Here is a 21,726-nt window from a genome sequence, read left to right as displayed (position 1 = left end):
CCTTCTGCTTGGTCAGGCTGCTTTTAGCAGCTGTCCCAAGGCTAGTTACCTGCTCTGAACACTCTGACTGGGGGGGTCACACATCCTCAGGAGGCCAGGTTTCAGACCGGAAGTTGCTCTCATGGATATGAGGATCCTCCCACCAGGCCGGTGTAACTGGAGAAGGTGTCTCCAGTCTGAAGAGGTGTCTGTTTTTATCAGAAGAACAGCCAGTCCTCTCCATAGTGTGGAATGACACTGTCAAAATCTCATTTTCCTGGTTTCTTTTCCTAGAACTTTGTAGAAATCATGACACATCTGTTATGACATCCTTTCTTCCTTGGCCAAATGAAAACATACTTGATAATGTTACAACATTCTTTGGTGAAATTCAAATCTGAGGATTCTGAGGTTCCTTTTATTAACTTTAGGAGCTGACTAACACATTTTAAAAACCTTTTAGTGCAAACTACAAATTCATTCACTCATCCAAATTTATTGAGCACTTACTGTATGTCTGACACTGGGTTCAATACTGGGAACAGGAGAATGACTAAACTTGTCTCTTCCTATGAGGCAGATACATCAGCGAGTGCACGGTAATATGTGCCAAAGTATGGTGGTGTTGAAAGCACTGCATGGATAGCTACTCTCATTCAACGGGATTTTCATTCACTAAAAAAAAAAAAAATGAGTTCATTGTAAGATGCTAGGTTAACTACTGGAAAAACCAAGAAGAGTCTATTGGGGGAAACAGATGGATAAATAGATAAATTATATGGTACAAAAGGTAAAAATTTATAACAAATAAGGGAAATTTGGGGTAGGTACATTACTGTTCATTTGCATAGAAGTAAACTATTTAGTACCTCATCTGGAACAGGGCAATCACTCAGTAAATGGTAGTATTTGTCGTTATCATCACTATTATCATTATTGTTGACAAAAATTTGGTGCGTTCATTTGGGTTTTTTTCCTATAAAACATAAAATCGGGGCAATATTGTTATTTCTCCATTTTACAGAGAGAATTTTATACAATGTGATTTAAGTCGCTCCACCATACAATGATTTGGAGTAAAAATACAAAAATTAAGCAAACACTGGCTCCCAACATTTCCCTTTATGAGCCCCTGAACCCCCATGCTGGTCCTCTCAGCCTTAACACAAACTGATTCTGACTCTACCCCCAAACCCTTATGATCCAATCCTCAGAAGATCTGACGTTATCTTAGAATGTCCCCCTACTCCCTACCTTCAGGAGGTTGCCAGGTCCTGGTAACCAAGGCTTCTCTAACTTTACTGTGTTAAAATGCAGATTCTTTTTAAAATGCAGATTCTGAAACACTTTGAGTAGCAAGCTGTCCATTATAACTCCAAAGCCTCTCTTTCAACTACCCTCTTTTCTCTTGCTCCTGCCATCCCCAGCTCAGGCCATCCAAATCCCCCTTAGATTAGATATAAGCTCCTAAGTGGTCTCCCTACCTATAGTCTCTACTTCCACTCCACCCTACCTGCTTCTGTTACATTCAACTTCCTAAAATATAACTTGCCTCCTGTTACTCCCCTGCTGTAACACCTCCAGCGTCTCCCTACTAACACAAGCTGGACACAGATTCTCCAACCGAAGGTAAGCCCCTCTAAGATTTAGTCTCAGCTTTTTCATTGTGCGAAATCTCCCGATTCCTGTTGATTTATCCAACTCTTTATCTCCATTACTTCTTTCCCTTGGGGACTTTGTGGATACTCTTCCTTCCACTGATGCTCCTTCCCACTTCCAGCTGTGGCCCTAATCTCAGCACCCACACCTTTGACCTCCTTCAAGACACAGGCACCCACTTCGACAGCTGGAAATGACCTCTAAACTGTTGTAGCTCTTTGTCCAAGTAGGGTTATTGATGTGCATTTTGATTGTCCTTTCTTCCTCCTTCATCTCTCTCGGCAAACCCCACAGCATCTGTCACAGGGCCCTGCTCCCAGCAAGGCCTCAATTAATTCATCCCAGGTGCCTGAAAGATGTGTCTTCCAGTTCCTTTTAGTGGGACTCTATTCTCTTCACATTATTTTTCTGTTAGATGTGTTTTCACATTGTAAACCACCTCCAATCCCTTTTGGCAATTAGTGAGCTCTAAATCATAAATAGTCAGTAAGAGTAGACACTCAGGAAATGTCTGTTAATTGAATAAATGGATGCTGTCTTCAGAGCTGCGTAAAGAGCAGGTTGTTGTCTGCTCTTCCCTCTCCTTCCTGCCCCTGGCCCTTTTGCTTTTCTGTCCCTTGAAAAGGTCCTCCTGCAGCCTTCTGGAATCCTGCTCAGCTCTAAGACACAGGGTGAGCTCCAGCTCCTCCAGGAACTTCCCGCAGACAGAGCTGTTCTGGGGCATTCAGTAGCATTTGGTTTAATATTGTCCACTAAACTGTGAGCTCCTTCATGTCAGAGACTAAGCTCTCTGCATCCCTGCATCTCCCGTATTACCGGCCCAGTGGTTCCCAATCCTGACCGCACATCAACATCTTTGTTCAGCTTTGGAAATATTCAGGAGCCCAAACTCCCACTTCCCACGCCAGGCCTATTGAATCAGATGGTTCTCAAATTTGAGCATTTGTGCATCATAAACACCTGGAAGGCTTGTTAAAACACAGATTGCTGCCCCCACTCCCACCCCCTGAGACTGGGGGATGGGACCAAGAATTTGCATTTGTAGCAAGTTCCCAGATGATGTTGATGCAAGTCTGAAAGGCTCTTGCAGGGCCACTGCTCTGGGGGTGAGGCCCAGCCATTCTGCATCTGAAGAAATCACAGTGCTCCTCACAGGCAGGCTGAGCGTGACTGGGTTAGCACATGGTAGGGGCTTGGTAAATATTTAATGCATTAAATCATTTGCTCCATCTATTTTAGTCCTACCTCCTCAAATAGATTATAAGTAACTTGCAGTTAGAGACCAAGTCTTAGACTACTTGTCTCGCAAATCCCATGGGGTAGAGCCCAGGCTGGGCATCAAGTTTGTACTCAGTACCTACCTTTGCATGAGCAGTGACCCTTCCCACCCCTTTTCAGTATCGCTGTCAGAGGAAAGCTAAGGAAACTTAAAGTTGCCTGTTTAAATCAATAAATGGGAGAGCAAGTTTCTTGTCAACTTCTTTGAAGCATTCATGCCTGAGATATTTACAGGGAGGAGCTTTCTAAGGAAGAGAAGTACAACAGGCCTAAGCTGTTCTACACATCTTAGGAAATCAGTAAATCAAGACCTGTCGCTAACCCGAACCATCCCAAATAATTGCGCACAATTCAGCCCCTTCTCCCAAGGTTCTGGTGCTGCATATCTGCTACACTCCCTGCTTTTCCCTGAAAATGAACAGTTAGTGTTCATGTGAGCCAGGATTTAGGAAATCATTAAAGAGTATAGAGAAGACACTCAGCAAATCATGCTTCTAAGGACTGTCCTTCCCCAAATGTCACTATTTATTTACCTTCCCAGGAAAGAAATTAAGTTCATGAGGGTGGAGCTGGATTATTGAAATAAATTCTTATCAGCAGAGTTTGTGGTTCTCAGAGCATTTAATAGCTTGTTATAAAAATAAAATCATCATCATTATCATTAGGTAGGAGGTCTTTATAATAAACAAACAAACATGGTAAATGTAATAAAAAGTAGACGAATTCCTCATTTTTTCCCTTTTGGACTAGAACTTGAAAAGAATTTCTTAAAGCGACAATTATTAACCGGCTGAGAGTATTTGCAGAGACTTATGGAAAACACCGCCTTACCCTCACAGACTCAGGGCTTCACAGCCTTCCTCAGGGTGTTCCCGCACCTCCCCCCCCCTCAACCCCCCAAACCCCATCCCCCTCAACGCCCTCCCTACCCCCCCCCCAGGGAGCTGCCCCTCCTACGTGCCCCCTGGCACAGCTCAGCGTCTCTCCACTGTAACAGCACTTACCTCACTGCCTTATAATTGTCAGTTGGCCATCCCCTATTCTGTTAAGCATGAGATAGTTATCCCAAGATCAGAGCAGTAAAGTTAACATAAATCATAACTGATTCAGGACACAAATTCTCAGCATTTGTTGACTCTGGGCAGTAAGCTACACATTCTCATGTTCTCCTTCAGATGTTACACACACTCCGATGGGTCCCACACCTGCTTGGAGGGTTGCCTGCAGCATAGGGACCCAAATAGACACTAGGAGACCCTGTTTACCCTTCTCACCCACTGGGTCTCTGTCTCTTCCTCCTCCTTCCTCTCATGCCCAGGCTCGCCCTATGGGGGAATGCACGGCTCTCTTCACAATGGCCTGCAGGTAATCTGGTATGAGCACATTCTGGAAAGTTTGCAGCCTGATATTTACTTCTTACTGAAAATAGCTGTTAAATACTTCCTAGGAGATATTGGGTTTTTGCTGGGCTTTCCAGACACCACTCTAATCATTTTTTTAAAGTAACACACACACACCAATATTTAAGCACTCTCATTTCTTTAATGCTTGACAGATCATTGGTCTTCCCCACATTTTCCAAATGCCTCAGAACCAGCCCTGCATAGCAACTACTTCATGAACTCCTTGAGGCAGCGGCTGTCTATGTTTGCAGCCCCGGTGTCCAGTACAGTTCCTGGCACACAAAGGGGCTGATGAACTAGATATAGGATAGCAGCAGTCATAGCTAACATTTGCTGAACATTTTCTCTGTGCCATACACTGCGCAGCGCTGTGCACGATGCTCTCATTTAATCCTCATAACTACCCTGGGAGCTGTGTACTACTAGCACCACCTTTTGTAGATGAAATCAACCCGGGGCTCAGAGCGGTGGAGCAACTTGCCCAAGTCCAACAGCCAAGAAGTGAGAAAGCAGATTTTGAATCCAGGTCTGTCTAGTTCCAAAGCTCTTGTGTTTAATACAGCACAATATGAGGACAGCAGTTGAACTAACTCTGATTTTAGGGACTGTAAATACGCAAGTAATCTACTGGCTTTGGGACTTATTGCAAAATGAAAATAATATATCCAACAGCATAGCACGGATGAGAAAATAACAAGCAATGTCTTTTAAAGAGGGAGATGGTGAGGCCCAGATAGGTGAACAGGTCCACTCAAAGCCAGCAGGCCATGGTAGCACTGTCCCTTGAGTCTCCAAGTCTGATTTGTAGCAGTGGAAACTGGCACTCCAACCTTCCACAGTGCTGAGTTCTCCACCATGGCCTTGCTTCTCCGGGAGAGAGGCATTTTATCAAGATCAGAGCATTATATTATTTAAGCACACTGAGACTTAGCTAGCTAGCTCATTCAAAGGGATTGCTTTCTCTCATTGATGAGATGGCAGCTATAATGGGAAGGGCACTTCGGCGCTGCAAAGCAGTGTGTGACTTGCCTAAGATGCCAGGGTAGATCTTAGGTGGCCAGTATTAGCACCCCAGTCACCTAACCCTGCCTTCCAGGCCACTGTCCCTTACACGGTCTTCCTACCCTGACAAAGACTTGCTGGATATCAGAGTCTGAGCGAAGCAGCATAGAGTACTTTTTTTTTTAATTGAGGTTATGATAGTTTATAACATTGTGAAATTCACTTATACATTATTATTTATCCATCACCATATATATGTGCCCCTTTACCCCTTTCACCCACCCCCCAACCCCTTTTCCCTCTGGTACCACTAATCTGTTCTCTATCTCCGTGTATTTGTTTATCTTCCACGTATGAGTGAAATCATATGGTGTTGGGCTTTCTCTGTCTGGCTTATTCACTTAATATAATACCCCCAAAGTCCATCCATGTTGTTGCAAATGCGATGATTTTGCCTTTTTTTATGGTAGAGTAGTACTCCATTGTATATATATATACCACGTCTTCTTTATCTATTCATCAGTTGATGGGTGCTTGGGTTGCTTCCACATCTTGGCTATTGTGAGTGATGCTGCAATGAACATGGGACTGTATAAGTCTCTTTGAATTGTTGATTTCATGTTCTTTGGATAAATACCCAGTAGTGGGATAGCTGGGTCATATGGTATTTCTATTTTTAATTTTTTGAGAAATCTCTGTACTGTTTTCCATAGTGGCTGCACCAGTTTACATTCCCACCAGCAGTGTATGAGGGTTCTCTTTTCTCCACATCCTCTCCAACATTTGTTGTTGTTTGTCTTGGTTATTACAGCCATTCTAACAGTTGTAAGGTGATCTCTCATCAGCATAGAGTACTTTTCAGGTGGGTTGAGTGATCTGTGTGAGAAAGCCTCTGAGACGAAACCTGGGGGTTTTGTGCAGAAGGGACCACATAGTGAGGAGCAGGAGAAAATAAGGAAATGGCTGTGGGGGGGGGCAGTGGTGCAGTGCTGACTCAGGTCCAAGGTCTCCCTCGCAAGAAGGCAATGGCTTTTGCGCTCTCCTCCCAGCCCTGAAGGGCGTGGAACCACCTGCACTTCAAATGCAGAGGCCAGAGCTTTAGTCTCTGCTCCATCATTTACACCCATATCACTTACACTTGGGCAAGTGACTCGGCCTCCGGGCCTTCACTTCTCCTTCATGGTGAAATAAAGAGGTTGTCCTGGCGATTTCTAAGATACTCTAGCTCTAACATTCCAAGATTCTCCTGAACTGGAATTATTTAAGCTTAGGCCTAATGTCCTAAACCTACTCAGTATTCCACCACTGTGACGATCACCTCTCCAAGTTCCTCTGAATTTTATTTTGGAGTGCAGAGCCAGCTAATAAATTGATTCCAGGTATTTAATGCCCATGATTTCTTCATTGTCTCACGAGTTAATATCTCTGAGTGTTTCTGCTCCTAAAACTGTTACATATTCATTTGTTCATAAGCCTCAGTATTCAATAGAAATCTTAACCAAAATAATTTATTAGCCAAGTAAAAGACAGAATCCTGAAAAGAAAGTGTCCATGTTGTGATATCCTTAGTGGCTTTTCCTGGAGCCATATGCACTGCTGCTGGGGATGCTTAGCAAATCTTTCTGGGAGGAAGGAAGCATCATTTGGGAGATGTTATCTGTGGGATGGAGCATAGCTAGGCATCTGTCCACCACATCTCTCCACCCTTTGGCATAGATGGAAGAAGGTATCATCATTTATGGATGTGGGATGGAGCATAGCTGGGCTCTGTCCCCCAGGTAAAGTCTCACAAATGATGCTTCCTTCTTCCGGCTATGCAAGTGCCCTGCGTAGTATACTGCCTTGGGATAAAGGGTTCTCTCCCTCACTTCTTGCATCAGTTATCTATTGCTGCATACCAAATTACCACCCCGCCACCCCCAATTTAGTGACTTAAAACAACGAATATTTATTTTTTCACAGGAATTCAGAAGCAGCTTAGTCAGGTGGTTCTGGCTCCGGATTGCTCCTGAGTTTACAGTCGAGCTGGGGCAATAGTCATCTGAAGGCTTGGCTGCGGCTGAAGGATCTACTTCTCTGTATTAGTCTGCTTGGGCTGCCACAACAAAATGTTACAGACTGGGTAGCTGAAACAACAGTTATTTTCTGACAGTTCTGGAGGCTAGAAGGCCATGATCAGGGTGCTGGCAAATTTGGTTTCTTGTGAGGGCTCTCTTCCTGGCTTGCAGATGGCCATTTTCTCACTCTGACCTTACGTGGCCTTTCCTTGGCTCACTGAGATTAGTTAATGATAGAACTAGGGCTCCAGCCTGGACCTCCTGATTCCAAACCAATGATCATTCCCTAATTCTAAGTGTTACCTTATTTATTTGACGTGCTATGCTATATTTCATGATATCTGACATGATAAGAGATCCGAGGTATCTTCCAGGCTAAAACTATAAAACTCCGGGATAAAATATACACCTTTTCAAGGCCCTGTTTGCATGGACAAGACAAATGGGCAAGACCTCCAAACCCCACAAGTGGGCCCATAAATACAACAGAACAGGCCATTGCCTATCTGGCCTCCATGGAGGGCTGTCCCACTAGCCAAGATGCCTATAATAAATATGCTATTTAGTCAGAGCATTGGGATAGGGAGCTAGTTTTGTGTCTTCAAGTTTGCTGGCTTATACTCCAATCACAAAGAGAAACCAGCTTCTCGTTGACAAATAGAACTCAAGTCAGGATGGGGGCACAGACATCATCCCTGAGACTGCCTGCATAGAGGAGGGTGTGAGAGGGTCTGTTCAGCATAGGCTCTGTCTTGCTGTGAGGAATGAGAGCAGAGAAGTATGAGGGCTCTGCATTCATCGACCCATTTTTTGGCCCGTATATGCCAGGTGTCTAATCCCAAATGCTTCTCTGAAAGGGAATAGAAAAGAACCAAAGGAAGAAAAGCCTAAGAATTAGAGAGGAATTTCCTCAACCCAGAGGTGGAAAGAATAGTCCTTATGAGCCAGTTAAGTGGGCCAGCTGTTTAAAGACAAACGCTTCATAAATATTTTTATGCTCTGCATATGTTTGTGCCCCTCCCCCTTTTAGTTCATAGTAAAGCTCCTTTTGAATCTTCCAGCCTGTGTCTGCTTCACTAAGGAGCACAAAGAAAGAGGATTAGGTATTTTCCATATTTGGGCCAAAATTTTAAGAGGGAGAGGTAAATCTCTGGGGACAGATTTAGTTGTGGCAAGAGGACTCAAAGGAGAGATGCTGGCAGGAGAGAAAAGGAAGTTCAGAGAAAAAGATCAGATAAAAGTTTTCAGTGGCGCCTTCCTCCGTGAAGAGAAAAGAGCTGCAGCTCTTATTTGCTCAAAGCCTGGAGGCTGTTCTGTGCCTGGGGAGAGGAGACGGGTTCAGTGTTCCAGACGATGGGTAAGCTTGAATGTCAGTGCTTGCTGCACCCGAGCCCGGAAACCTTGGGAGCTCCATCAGCAGTGGTCCAGGGGGATGCTTTAATGTCAATTACAGTTAATGTCATTGCTCTGTACTTTCTCAGCCAGATGCGGTTCATGGCAAGAGATTGAGTTTCCTAGAGAAAACCTTTAGGAAAAAGAAGCGTCCTCAATGAACTTCCTTTGAGGGCAATCTGTATCAGCCCAGTGGCTGAAACACTTTTTTCAACATGCTTCCCCTTCAGGCGTTCCTTCCACAACCTCTGTGCTCAAAGTCCCTTTCTGGGCCCTACTGGGTATGTCAATAGAAGACATAGCTCTGTGCTTTAGCAATTGACAGTCTGGTTGCGACACAAATGAAATACAACATGAAAAGATACAGGAGGAAATATGGAGACAGGAAAAAAACGACAAGGTATGAGGCAAATATTTCCCTAATTCGAGCTTTGGAGCGAATCAAAAGTGGCTGCTCTTGAGGGAGGAATTAGTTTGCTAGCGCCGCCATAACCAAATACCACAGACTGGGTGACTTAAACAACAGAAATTTATTTTCTCACAGTTCTGGAAGCTAACAGCCCAAGATCAAGTTATCAGCAAGGTTGGTTTCTTCTGAGGCCTCTTTCCTTGGCCATCTTCTCTCTGGTCTTCCCTCTGCAGCTGTATGTCCTAATCTCCTCTTCTTGTAAAGACACCAGTCATACTGGATTAGGGCCCACCCTGATGACCTCATTTAAATTAATTACCTTTTTAAAGACCCTGTCTCCAAATACCTACACATTCTGCGGTACTGAGGATTAGGATTTCAACCTATGAATTTGAGGCGGACATAATTCAGCCCATAACAAGGAGTGTTTAGTTTAGAGGAGGAAAGCATTGACACTCATGTGAAAAGCTATGTAAATCTATCAGTAAGGCTGCTGTGCCACCTGCCAGGTGTGTGGTACTGTGGGAAGGAAGGAACTCAGAAGATGGAGAAATCGCCACGAGCCAGAGTGGTTTGAAGAAGCCCTTCCTGAAGAGGTGAGAACTGAGCTAGCCAAAATGGAGAGTAAGATTCGGATGAGGGCAGAGTGAGGGAGGGGGTGGAGGAGAGGGCATTCTAGGTGGAAGGAACAGCATGGAAAATGGTTCAGATGGGGCTTTAAGAAGACATGCTCAGGGGCTGGCCTGGTGGCACAGTGGTTAAGTTCACACCTTCCGCTTTGGTGGCCCGGGGTTCACCGGTTTGGATCCCGAGTGCAGACCCACGCACCGCTTGACAAGCCATGCCATGGCAGGTGTCCCACATATAAAGTAGAGGAAGATGGGCACAGATGTTAGCTCAGGGCCAGTCTTCCTCAGCAAAAAGAGGAAGATTGGCAGCAGATGTTAGCTCAGGGCTAATCGTCCTCAAAAAAAAAGAAGACATGCTCAGAGGATGTCGATTAGACCAATCTTGTAAGATCGGAGCATTCATTTTGTGGAAGAGGAGAAGAGAAGCACTTGAGAAAGTCAGCTGGAGCTAGAGTGAGTAGGCCTGGGCTGCAGACAGGCTTTCTCCCACCGAAGGCTTTTAGGCTGGGCAGTAAAATGATACCAATAATAACATCTGTGTATAACTCCTTACAAGTATTATAATTTTTAATAGAAATTATCCCATTTCCTCAAAATCAGCAGGGCATCATTATAACCTTTCTATAAATGAGGAGGTTGAGGTGGAGAGAGTTTAAGTTGCTTGAGCAGCAGATGTAAGGGCTACGACTAGAATTGTGCTATAGGCAAATTAATCTGACAGGCTGTGAAGAATGCTTGGAGAGCGAAGAGGTGGGCCAGCAAGCTGTTCAAAATCAGGATAGGTGTGAAGTGATGAGAGCCTGGATTAGGGAGTGGTCCTAGAACTGGGAAAATTTAAAACAGACAGACTGTGTTGGTTTTGATTGATAAACATGCTAAAAATGAAGATGCTATGAAATAAGCAAAAATGCCCCTGGGAAGGGTGATGCATTTTGTTCTCATCAGACTTCTGTATCTCAGCATGAATTAATTTATCAGATTCTTTCCTGACTTTGCTCAGTTGGAACAGGAGAACGTAAGTGCAGCAACATTCCCACACACCTCTTACAAGCACTTAGCATATTACAGTGTAATTATGAATTCATATATCTGTATCTCCCACTAGACTATGAGTTCCTCCAGGAAAGTGACCTGATTTTATTTGTCTTTGCATACCAAATATGTCATAAGATTCTTCAGTTGTTAGCAGCTCAATAAACACCTTCTGAGTGAGCGAATGAATGAAAGTGAGCAGGTGGGACACCAGTAGAGGGGCATGAAAGAGCATAAAAAGCAGGGGTGAAGGACCTTGAGGACAAGTGTCTGTGACTTCACAGATGTCCCCTAGATAGCCTCATATGCAGTCAAGTAAATCCAACCTAAAGGAGACCTCTATGAGACCAGGAAACTTCAAGGAAATGGCTTTGACCACCAGGTCACTACAGGCAGCAGCCTTTTTCACATATGGACTTTGTTGTACAGAATTGCTGGGGAAATAGCACGGATGACGTGAAATAACTTATTTATAGAATAGATTTCTAGACAGAAACCAATGGTTTCCTCTCCATGCCTCACCCCAGAGGTCCTTTCCCATAAACTCTTAGATGGTCTCCTGTCCTCCTTCCCTCCTTCCTGCTGCCATCCCCACACTGCATCTCTGCCTGGCACATGGCCCCTGAACAACAGAGCCCCCTGTTAAATGAACAAGTCTGGCTGTGGGAGAAAGGTGGTGAGACAAGATGGAGACACCCGAATATATCAGCATGACTTGCTCTCCTCTCACTCTGCCTATCAAGAAGCTTAGGTGGGCTGGAATCACTTGACCTGCTGTTCTTTTATTCTCCTGGGATATAACTATAATCGGGGGCTCCTAAATCAGTTTGTTTCAATAAGTAGGTTTTGTGAAAACTATAAAGACTGGCAACAGATAGTCCTTGCTTTCCAAGAACTTATTCTCTTCATGGGAAGAGCAACGTCTTCCTGCTTAGTGTTGCAATTTGACCTAGGCCCTTTCTACAGGGAGCAAATCCCATTCTTGTGCATGCAGCAAAAGCGCTAAGAGTTCAAGAAGCTAAGCAACACTTTCTTATCAACTGCTTCCTTAAAATTCAGGGCCCCTGTGTCTGGCCCACCCCTCACCACATCCTAGCCCACTTCCAGTGTTTGAGCACATGCTTTGATTGTACAGGAAATAGAATATGACCCTTGCCTCGCAAAGCAGTGAGCATATGCTCTGTGAGGGTACAGCTGTGACAGGGTGGAAGTAGCCCTTAATGTGTTACTGATGTTTCAAAGAGAAGCCAAGACATCAGGCTGACACGCTAGACCTCAGCCTCTATGGAATAGAACAGAGGCAGTAAGTTGGTGAAGGAAAAGTCTTGCTAATTTTTAAGAATGTGAGTAACGACCAGAGCCTGGGTCATGCACCCAATTGGCCCTCTTCCTACTGTAAACGTCAAGGAGATACAGATGGGATGAGGGCAGAAGTTTAAAGACTGGGAGTTCTTCAATGCATGATCTGTTCATCTCTTAGAAGGTCTGAATGCTGGGAGTAAAGATCCTCATTGTTCAATGAAACAATCCTAGGCATCAATATCCTCCCCAGCTGCTAAGCTGTCAAGAGACTATCTGTGGCTCCCAAGCGACTGACAGAAAGTAGAACAGGAACCAACTCATTTTATGAACATGTAAATTTAGGATGGTCCTATTATAGGGCCAAATTTTCTCCCCATCCTCTTGCCACAATCAGGCACATCCTTGTATGTTAAACTTTAAGCTGCCAGAACTTCAGACCACTGTTGCTCCTTCCTTTTCTACTCAGATTCCATCCAAATGTCCTTGTGCAGAGTTCATACAAATCTGTGACAGCACGGTATAGTGGAAATAGCATAAGCTTTGAGGTCAGACAGACCTGGGTCAAATGCAAACTTTGAAAGCTACTTAAAAGTTCTACAAGCCTAGATGGAACAGCTACACTTACATAGCACTTAAAACATGCCAGTGAGTATTCTATGTCTCCTGCATATGTTAACTGATTTAATTCTCCCCACTCACTCATGAGATTTTGTACTATTATTATGCCCATTTCATAGACGGGGATACTGAGGAATGGAAAGATGGAGTAACTTACTCCTAGGTAAGCTGCAGAACCAAGATTTGAATGTACACAGTCTGGCTCGAGACTTAACATCCCTAACCACTACTCTATACTGCCTCCCTGCAAGGCAAGTTATATTACCTCCATTCATTTCTTTAACTACCATTTCCTGAGCACCTTCTGTGTACTAGCACTGCACAAGGTGCTGAAGATGCAGTGAGGAAGGATATGGCCCTGAACCACCAGGCACTGACAGTCTAGGAGGGGAGACGTCATAATACAGAGTGCCAGGTTGGAGGTATGCAGACAGTGCTCGGGGAACACAGAGGAGGGACAATCAAGCGAGGCTTGCTGGAGGATGTGACCTCTAAGTCTCGAGGGACCAGTGGAAGGTAATCCATGGGGTCACAGGCAGGATGTAAGGGTAGGGAAGTGTGCTCTAGGTGGATGAAGCAGTGAGTGCAAAGACTGAGGTATAAAGGTTCATATTATAGGAAGGGATTCAGTGCAGCTAGAACATAGCACAGAATGGAAAGGTTACAAGGGATGAGGTTGGCGAGCCAAGCGACAGTCACCATGGGTCTTTCTACTATACTGAATTTGAAGTAGAAGTTGAACCTAAAAAAAAAAATGGCATTTTAGAAAACAGGTAGTGAATGAATTGGAAAGTATAAAACTGAAAGCAAGGGGGCCAGCCTGGTGGTGCAACAGTTGAGTTCACATGTTCCACTTCAGTGGCCTGGGGTTCACCGGTTCGGATCGCAGGTGCAGACTTGTGCACTGCTTGTCAAGCCATGCTGTGGCAGGTGTCCCACATGTGAAGTAGAGGAAGATGGGCACGGATGTTAGCTCAGGGCCAGTCTTCCTCAGCAAAGAGGAGGATTGGCAGCAGATGTTAGCTCAGGGCTAATCTTCCTCAAAAACAAACAAAAAAACTGAAAGCAAGGAGTCCATTTTGGAGGAAACTCAGTGAATATCCTGGAGGTGTGCACTCCAACAGAGCAGCAGGGATGGAGAGGGGTCAGAGTCAAAGGCATTGGGAGACTGGCGGGGAGGGGGTGAGTGTAAAGCAAAGGAGGAGAGGGAGCACGCGTGCCTCTCTGGTTCTGGCTGAGGAAGCAGGCGATGGCACCATTCAGTCAGCTAAGGAACACAGGGGTTATGGTGCTGAGTCTGGGACCCTCTGAGTTCAAGGTGCCTGTAAGACATCCAAGGAGAGCGACTTCAGCTGGATCTGTGGGACTTGGTCTAGGTGGTAGGGTTAGATTAGGAAGTTACCAGCCTTTAGGTGCATGGAAGCCGGGGAGTGATGAGAAGAACAAGAGCAGTGTGGAGGGAGAGACGGAAAAGAGCTGCAGATGGAGCCTGGGGCAGCGCCAATATTCACAGGACATACCCGTGAGGAAGAAGACCCAACCACAGGGACCAGAATGGAGGGAACCCGAGAGCACAGGGTGTCACACAAGCTAAGGGCAGAGTTTTAAGAATGAGGACATGTCACAGAGTCGACGGGTGGGCGTACTTCTTCTTGTCTACCCATCTAACTCCCCACTAAGACTGTGACCTGAGAAAAGGGTTGCGCCTGATTCATCTCAGTTTTCCCAAAACAACAGGCACTTACTACAAGAGGAATAAAGAAATAATAAGAACCAACACTTACTGAGTGCCTACATGTGCCAAGCGCTAAACACTTTGCATGGATAATCTCATTTAGTCCTTACAACCACGCTATTTGGTACCTGCCCTTCTCCTTTTTTTATGGACTATGATTCAGTCTTAAAAACGAAGGAAATTCTGCAATATGAGACAACATGGATGAACCTCGAGGACCTTATACTAAGTGAAATAAGCCAGTCAGGAGGGACAAATACTGCATAATTCCACTTATACGAGGTATCTAAAATAGTCAAATTCATAGAACCAAAGAGTGGAATGGTGGTTGCCAGGAACTAGGGGGAGGGGGAAATGGGAGTTGCTAATCACCCAGCATAGTTTCAGTTAAGCAAGATGAATAAGTTCTAGGAATCTGCTGTACAACATTATACCTACAGTTAACAATACTGTATCGTACACTTTAAAATTTAAGAGGGTAGATCTCATGTTAAGTGCTCTTACCACAAAAAAGTCAAATTTTTTTTAAAAGTACATGATTTTCTTATCTGCATTTATAAATGAGGAAAGCAAGGTAAAGAAAAGTTAAGAAACATGCTCAAAGTCACACAGCTATTAAGTAGTGGGACTTGGGGCTGGCCCCGTGGCCGAGTGGTTAAGTTTGCGCACTCTGCTGCAGGTGGCCCAGTGTTTCGTTGGTTCGAATCCTGGGCACGGACATGGCACTGCTCATCAAACCACGCTGAGGCAGCATCCCACATGCCACAACTAGAAGGACCCACAACGAAGAATATACAACTATGTACCAGGGGGCTTTGGGGAGAAAAAGGAAAAAAATAAAATCTTCAAAAAAATAAATGGGCATATTTAAAAAAAAAAATAGTAGTGGGACTTGATGTCAAGCCCAGGTGCTTAACTCCAGCATCCTTGCTTTTAACCACTACATTATACTGCCCTCTGACAAGTGAAAGCTAACAGCTGAAATGGATTACCCCTCCCAGGGATATCCAGATTTTACCAGGAAAAAGCAACCTTCATGAATGGCTGTCTAACCAACAGGACTGTAAGCATCACTAGGAGAATGAGAGGACATAATGCTGGGGAGGGATGCCTCAGAGCCTCTCACCTGAGCCATCATTGTGCACTTTGTCCCACCCTAACCAGCATTAATGATTGGGAGAAACTGACGCAGCTGAGAGCTACCTGCCCTTGGCCCAGAACCAAGTTTGCTGGTGTCAGGAATATTCTCCTCCAGGGAGGGCTATAGGTGTGAGCTGAAGAGCAGGAGGGGACATGCAAGGTGACAGGGGTAATGCAGTAGGTGCTATTTCCTGGCGAGTCCATCAAGCTCACTAAGGCTCGGAAGTGCGATGTCACTCTGCATTACAGGGTAGAAGCACGGCTCACTCAGCACATTAAAACCATTAGCGGATCTGAACCCGCTCACAGAGCAGCACGCTGGCAAGTGAAAGGGGTGTCCTCCTCCCTTAGTTGCCTGTGGCCAGACTTAGTAGAGCCCTCACATTGGGCAGCAGCTCTCAACTAGCCACCACGGTCAGTTGTCAGGGTGTTCCTTCCACCACATAGGGACAGTGAGCCATGGGTCCTGCTCTTAGACAGCTTGCTAAAACATTGGGGAGTGGGAGCTAGAAGTAAGACCACCCAGAACTCTGGCAGTGCCCTTGCACAGACGAGAGGCTTGGCCAGGGAACAGGTTGTTAGGAATCTCCACTAGGTTCTTGATGTGTCCCTCCCTGGACCTATGCAGAGACAGCAGAGATGAGATGGGAGACTTTGGCCTGAAGAGAAGAAATCGTGAGCTCATGTCCAGGAGCAGACTGCCTATTTTAAGAAATCCTATCCAGCCAAGGACCTCATCCACAACTTTTCCTAGGTGATTTTACACCAGGAACCCCATAATCTCCAATTTCCCCTTCTCTCACTTAGGGTTTTGACTATGTTGTGCCGAGGTCAGAGCCACTTTCTGCAGGTTTCCCAGCTCCCCCTCTGCCAGGTGCCATGGAAACTTCCCTAAAGAGGCACTATCTAATCTTAGGCTCACCTTTCAACAACTTTTAAGATCATTCTAGTATCCCTAAAGGAAGTGCCTGGACAATCTGATCTCCCACTGCCTCCCCTAACCCACCCGTGATACTCAGGATCAAGGTCAAACCTGAAGAACTTTGACTACATCAACTGAATTCTCTCTTTCTGGCTCTGCCAAAAACAATAGCCCATCTGCTGGGCCTCCATAGAGAGGAGAAAATTTGAGTACTAAGTACTGTTGAAGTCTTTGTGTGTACTTGTGCAAAATCAAAGGAGTTATAAACACAGTCCCTGTCTTCAAAATGCATTCACTATGCTTTAGAGGAAGAGAGATGCAAATGATGAATACAAGACAATATAAGCCACCTCATAAAAAATTACTAAAAGTAATTCAGGAATTAATTTTGTGCCAGCTCTGGGGTCTAGTGGTTAAGATTCTGCACTCTCACTGCCCCAGCCTGGGTTGGTTTCCTGGTCAGGGAACTACACCACCCGTCTGTCAGTTGTCATATTGTGGCAACTGCATGTTTCTGTGATGCTAAAAGCTGTGCCACCAGTATTTCAAATACCAGCAGGGTCACCCATGGTGGACAGGTTCAGTGGAGTTTCCAGACTAAGACAGACTAGGAAGAAGGACCTGGCCATCCACTTCCAAAAAAATTGGCCATGAAAACCGTATGAAGAGCAGCAGAGAATTGTCTGATATAGCACCGAAAGTGAACAAGTATAACTGTGTTACAATAAAATTTATTTATGGACACTAAACTTAAATTTCACATAATTGTCATATGTCGGGAAACATTATTCTTTTATTTTTTTCTACCATTTAAAAATGTAAAAAACATTCTGTTTTTTTGCTGAGGAAGATTAGCCCTGAGCTAACGTCTATGCCAATCCTCCTCCACTTTATATGTGGGTTGCCGCCAGAGCATGGCTGACAAGTGGTGTAGGTCTCCGCCAGGGATCTGAATCTGCTAACCAGGGTGGTCGAAGCAGAGTGCACCGAACTTAACCACTATGCTAAGGGGCCCGTCCTTTTTTCTTGTGAGGAAGATTGTCACTGAGCTAATGTCTGTGTCAGTCTTCCTCTGTTTTTTATGTGGGATGCCTGCCACAGCAAGGCTTGACAAGTAGTCCTAGGTCCACGCCCAGGATCTGAACCAGCGAACCCTGGGCAGCTGAAGCAGAGTGCGCAAACTTAACTACTCGCCACAGGGCTAGCCCTCCTAAAAATCATTCTTAATTCCAGGCCATTCAAAAGGTCGGGGGACGTGAAAAGGGAGTGTTGTGGGATTTGACCCATAGGCGGAAAGTGCTGATAAGCTTCTATAGCTCATCCTTCTACCTTGCTTTTCTTTCACCTTTTCTGATTGTAAATCCCATTTGGGAGCTGAAGCTAAACTCTACTTTCGCCTGAAAAACTTTCAAATCCTACTGAAAATAAATTACAAACAATACATACAATAAAATCCTGTTTTCACTCAATGTAAAACAAAGTTTTCTATTTCTATATGTACACATACATGTACATATAACCACACAGAGGAAAATCTAGAAGAATATTCATAAAATTAATAACAGGAATTACTTGGGGGGTGGTTGGGGAGAATGCGTCAAAGGAGGCCTTGAAGTGTTTTCATTTTTTTATGATGAGAATATACTTATGCATTAGTCCTGTAATTTAAAAAAATTTTAAATTGAAAAGGGTTAATGTATATCTTATACTAGTTTGATAAATTCGCCTCACCACCCCCTCCCCCTACCACCACCACCAAAAAAAGAAAAAAGAATCTACCCCTTTTTGCTATCTCATACTGAGGTAACTAGGGCATCTCCCAAAGGTAGAGAAATCTAGGAGGGGCCTCTGAGGCAGCGGCCCCAGGCCTTGGTGGTTTCGAGTCATTTTCTGTTTTCTGGGGGATGGAAAGAGGATGCCTTTTCATTAAATTTAAAAAAAGAAGAAGAAGAAGAAGAAGAAACAACTACTGCTCTTTCTGCCCCGATACTGGCGGTCTAGGGCCCCTCAGAGGATCTGACTTTGGAGACCAGAAGGAGAAGGGAAACGTTGGGGGCCGGAGCCTGTTCCCTGGTGTCTGGGTCGCGGCTCTCAGAAACCTCCAGCACATGTGGTTTCAATCACCGAGCCTGGCGCCTTCCGGCGGGCCCGCCGCAGAAGCCCAGCCGCTCGGGGCGCCCAACTGACTTCTTTGTTCTCGAGGAGCTGGGCCCAGCGGGGGTGGCCGCCCTCGGGAGGCAGTTTTCACTCCGCCTTCCCCTTTCCATAAAGTTCCGGAAATCGCAGGCAGCCCCAGGGGAATGGCTGCAGGCTGCAGGCAGCGTGCTCGGGGAGCCCGGGCTGCTGGGGGCCGCTCTGGATCTCCGGGGAGAACGTAACCCTGAGACCTCTTGGCCAGCGCTGTCCAAAGCAAACAGCGAGCAGATGTCCCGGCGCTGCCTCTGGTGAAACTGTTTATTCTTAGGAGATGGCCATCTCCCCTCTGGGACCCTGCAGGCTCCACCAGCCTTTTCTCCTCTTACACTCGCGCTCCCGCTTCCTCCTTCTGAAAGCTTTCCTCTGCAGCTGATACCACTTTGTGAACTTTGAAAGAAGGGTCTGCAAGGAAAGTTCAACATTCCAACGTGGAAGGTTAATTTGGTTTTCTAGAAAAGCAGGAGTTGCATGGAAACTTCTATGGGGCTCGGGGAACTGGACACAGGTTTGGTTATCTAGTGTGGAATGAGCACAAACCCTGTCAGTCCACGTTGGCAGCAGTCACACCTAAAACCAAAGACTCTTAGCCAGCCCATAAGTAAGATTCCACTTATGGTAAGTTATTAGTTAACATATTTTGGGCCTGCATTTCAGAAGTATTGCTTAAAAGTAATAATCTAGTTTCTATCTATGAAATGTCACACTGGAAATAAAAATCTATGGGCAATCATCTTACTTCAAACAACTCAATATGCAGCCGACACTCCTGAAAAATATCTACAACAGACATCTCATTCAGGATATTTTTTCACTGTTCTTCCCTCTTGGGACATTAACTGTCAAGTCCTTAGCTTTGACCATACACACATACAGTTTATACACTCTATAAATCAAGATGGCTGTTTTCACAGAAATACTTTACTTTTAAGAATGTCAACATAAACATTGCAAAGATGTTTGACAACTTTCTTGGGTATTTTGTTGTTCTTGAGGTGAATGAGAAAAAGGGAAAATTTCACAGGATCAAAAACAGTTAATTTGTTTATTGCTGCTCTCAGATTTCTTGCAGCTGGCCTCCATGAAACCAAGCCCTCCCCTTGCAGTCCATTTGTCACACTGCTAACACAGCTCTCATGCTAGAGTGTAAATTTGAACATGAAACACCCCTGCTTAAAAACCCCTTTGGCTCCCCATTGCCTACGCATCAAGGATAAACTCTAATCTCCTTACGATGTCAGGCAAACTTTTCCTGGTCTAGCCCTATGCTACTTTTCCAGCTTATGTCCAGTCATTAGGTCCTGTCAATTCCAAACTGAAGTCCCTGGAAATTTCTCCTGTTTCCCTGAACATATCTCCAGGTCATCCCAACAACTCTGGAATTCCCTAGTGGGCAATTATACCCTCAGAGCATAGAGAAATAGGAAACATTGGAGAAACTGTTGTTTAGGAAATAGCCTTCTCCAAGGCTACCCTCCAAACAGCTTTCCCTATTCCATATATAAGTGGAATCGTACAGTATTTATCTTTGACCTTTCCCCCAGGGCATCATTCCTTGGCTGAGTCCCTTAATAAGGGCTGCTGCCCACTCACCAGCTGTGTGGCCTGGCGTGGGACTGGATCAGCCTGGAGGAAGATATAAGTCATATCTTTCTGCAGTTTGCTGAGAAAAGGTGCTATTTGTGCTTGCAGAGGCCCTGCCTTACCACTTGGGGTCAGTTCTGCTCCTTCCTTAGAGGTTTCTTACGTATATGTCCTCCCTCCCCCTAGGATTATTACTTTCTTTCCCCTTTTATACTCCTTATGATAATAGAAAAGATCTATTTCATACTACCTTCTATGGGCTTTAAAACAAGTGTTACACTGCGTTTAATCTTTACAATAGCCCTGTGAGATAGGGACTATTATTATGCATTTTACAGATAATAAAACTAGGTTTAGTAAAGTCAAGGATCTTTTTTAAGGTCACAGTAAAGAGCAGAATCAGGACTCCAATCTGACCTAAGCCAGCTCAGGTAGCCACTCTCCTCACTGTTGTTAAACCTACTATTTTAACAGTTTGGAGGAGCTAAGTTTTGGGGTAATTTTGTTGTTATTGCCCGTTTGTTTTGTTTTGCTCCTAATCTTAAAAATATAAAATTAAACTAAAAGGAGTGAAGAATTCTCTCCAAGACTCAAAATATTCTTTTCCATATTTATGTTCTAACTTCCGTGGCTACCAGGAAATATTTCTTAATGGAACTGACGGGGCAAGTAAATTTCGATAGTCTCTGTACCTGAGAGAGGACAACAAAGAACTAAAACTAAGTGGTCAAACTATTTTGGGGGAAGGAAGAATGATCATCTACATCCTATTTTGGAATGATGTATATTATTTTTGAAATCTACTTGGGAAGAAAAGCAGACTACGCAGGTCGTAGCACACTTTTTCTGCTGTGTCTGAATATCATAAGTACATGTGTACCAGGTGCTGCTTAGAAGCAACTTTCAACCAAGTTTTAGATTTGTGAACTACTTTCTGACTCCTGAACTACTTTTTCTTCCCCAACATTTTCAAAATGCTTGTTCCGCACTCCCCTCCATGGTGTGGACACAGGAAAGGTGCGGTTCACGGTGGGTGCCTGCCAGGGAAGGTGGCCTCCTTTCCATCTGGGTGAGAGCGTGGCTTAAGGGACTTCAACTGTGTAAAAGGTTGCTGACACTGTTTTTCTCCCTCCTGACCTGCTTAGAGACCATCCACTCCATACTCTTTTTCTTCTTAATTCACGTTCGTGGATTGTGAAGGATTTTTTCTTCCTTTTTAACTTTGCCACATCTTTCCAAAGGGCAGGGCAAAGCTTCTGAGCCTTAATGGCCCTGGGGCCACTTCCCAGCACCTCTTGGTGGCTCTAAGAGGCCCTTCTGGCTGTGAGTAGGAAGATGGAAACTGATCTTTGTCAGAAAAGGGCCAGTTTGAGGCCTCCTGGGGCACTTACA

At 44.8% G+C, this 21,726-nt stretch overlaps 1 protein-coding gene and 1 long non-coding RNA gene across 4 annotated transcripts in view; one reads left to right on the top strand and one right to left on the bottom strand.

Moving 5' to 3' along the window:
- Positions 1-21,726, bottom strand: part of LOC102147876 (uncharacterized) — a 73,011-nt gene that overhangs the window by 4,981 nt on the left and 46,304 nt on the right. The window contains exons 1-4 of one of the 2 annotated variants that reach the window (XR_011440856.1): positions 3,921-4,243; positions 849-955; positions 490-654; positions 50-275 (exon numbers count right to left, since the gene is read on the bottom strand). This is a non-coding gene — a long non-coding RNA (uncharacterized lncRNA). Of the gene's footprint in view, positions 1-49; positions 276-489; positions 655-848; positions 956-3,920; positions 4,244-21,726 lie in introns of those variants that run through there. The other variant, XR_011440855.1, reaches the window with a different exon arrangement.
- Positions 1-21,726, top strand: part of CLMP (CXADR like membrane protein) — a 90,009-nt gene that overhangs the window by 24,917 nt on the left and 43,366 nt on the right. The window lies entirely within an intron of this gene.

This window comes from Equus caballus, chromosome 7, assembly GCF_041296265.1.
Source record: "Equus caballus isolate H_3958 breed thoroughbred chromosome 7, TB-T2T, whole genome shotgun sequence".
Taxonomy (NCBI): Eukaryota; Metazoa; Chordata; class Mammalia; order Perissodactyla; family Equidae; genus Equus; species Equus caballus.
The sequence above is the reverse complement of the archived record's forward strand: the minus strand, read 5'-3'. Positions and strand labels throughout refer to the sequence as shown.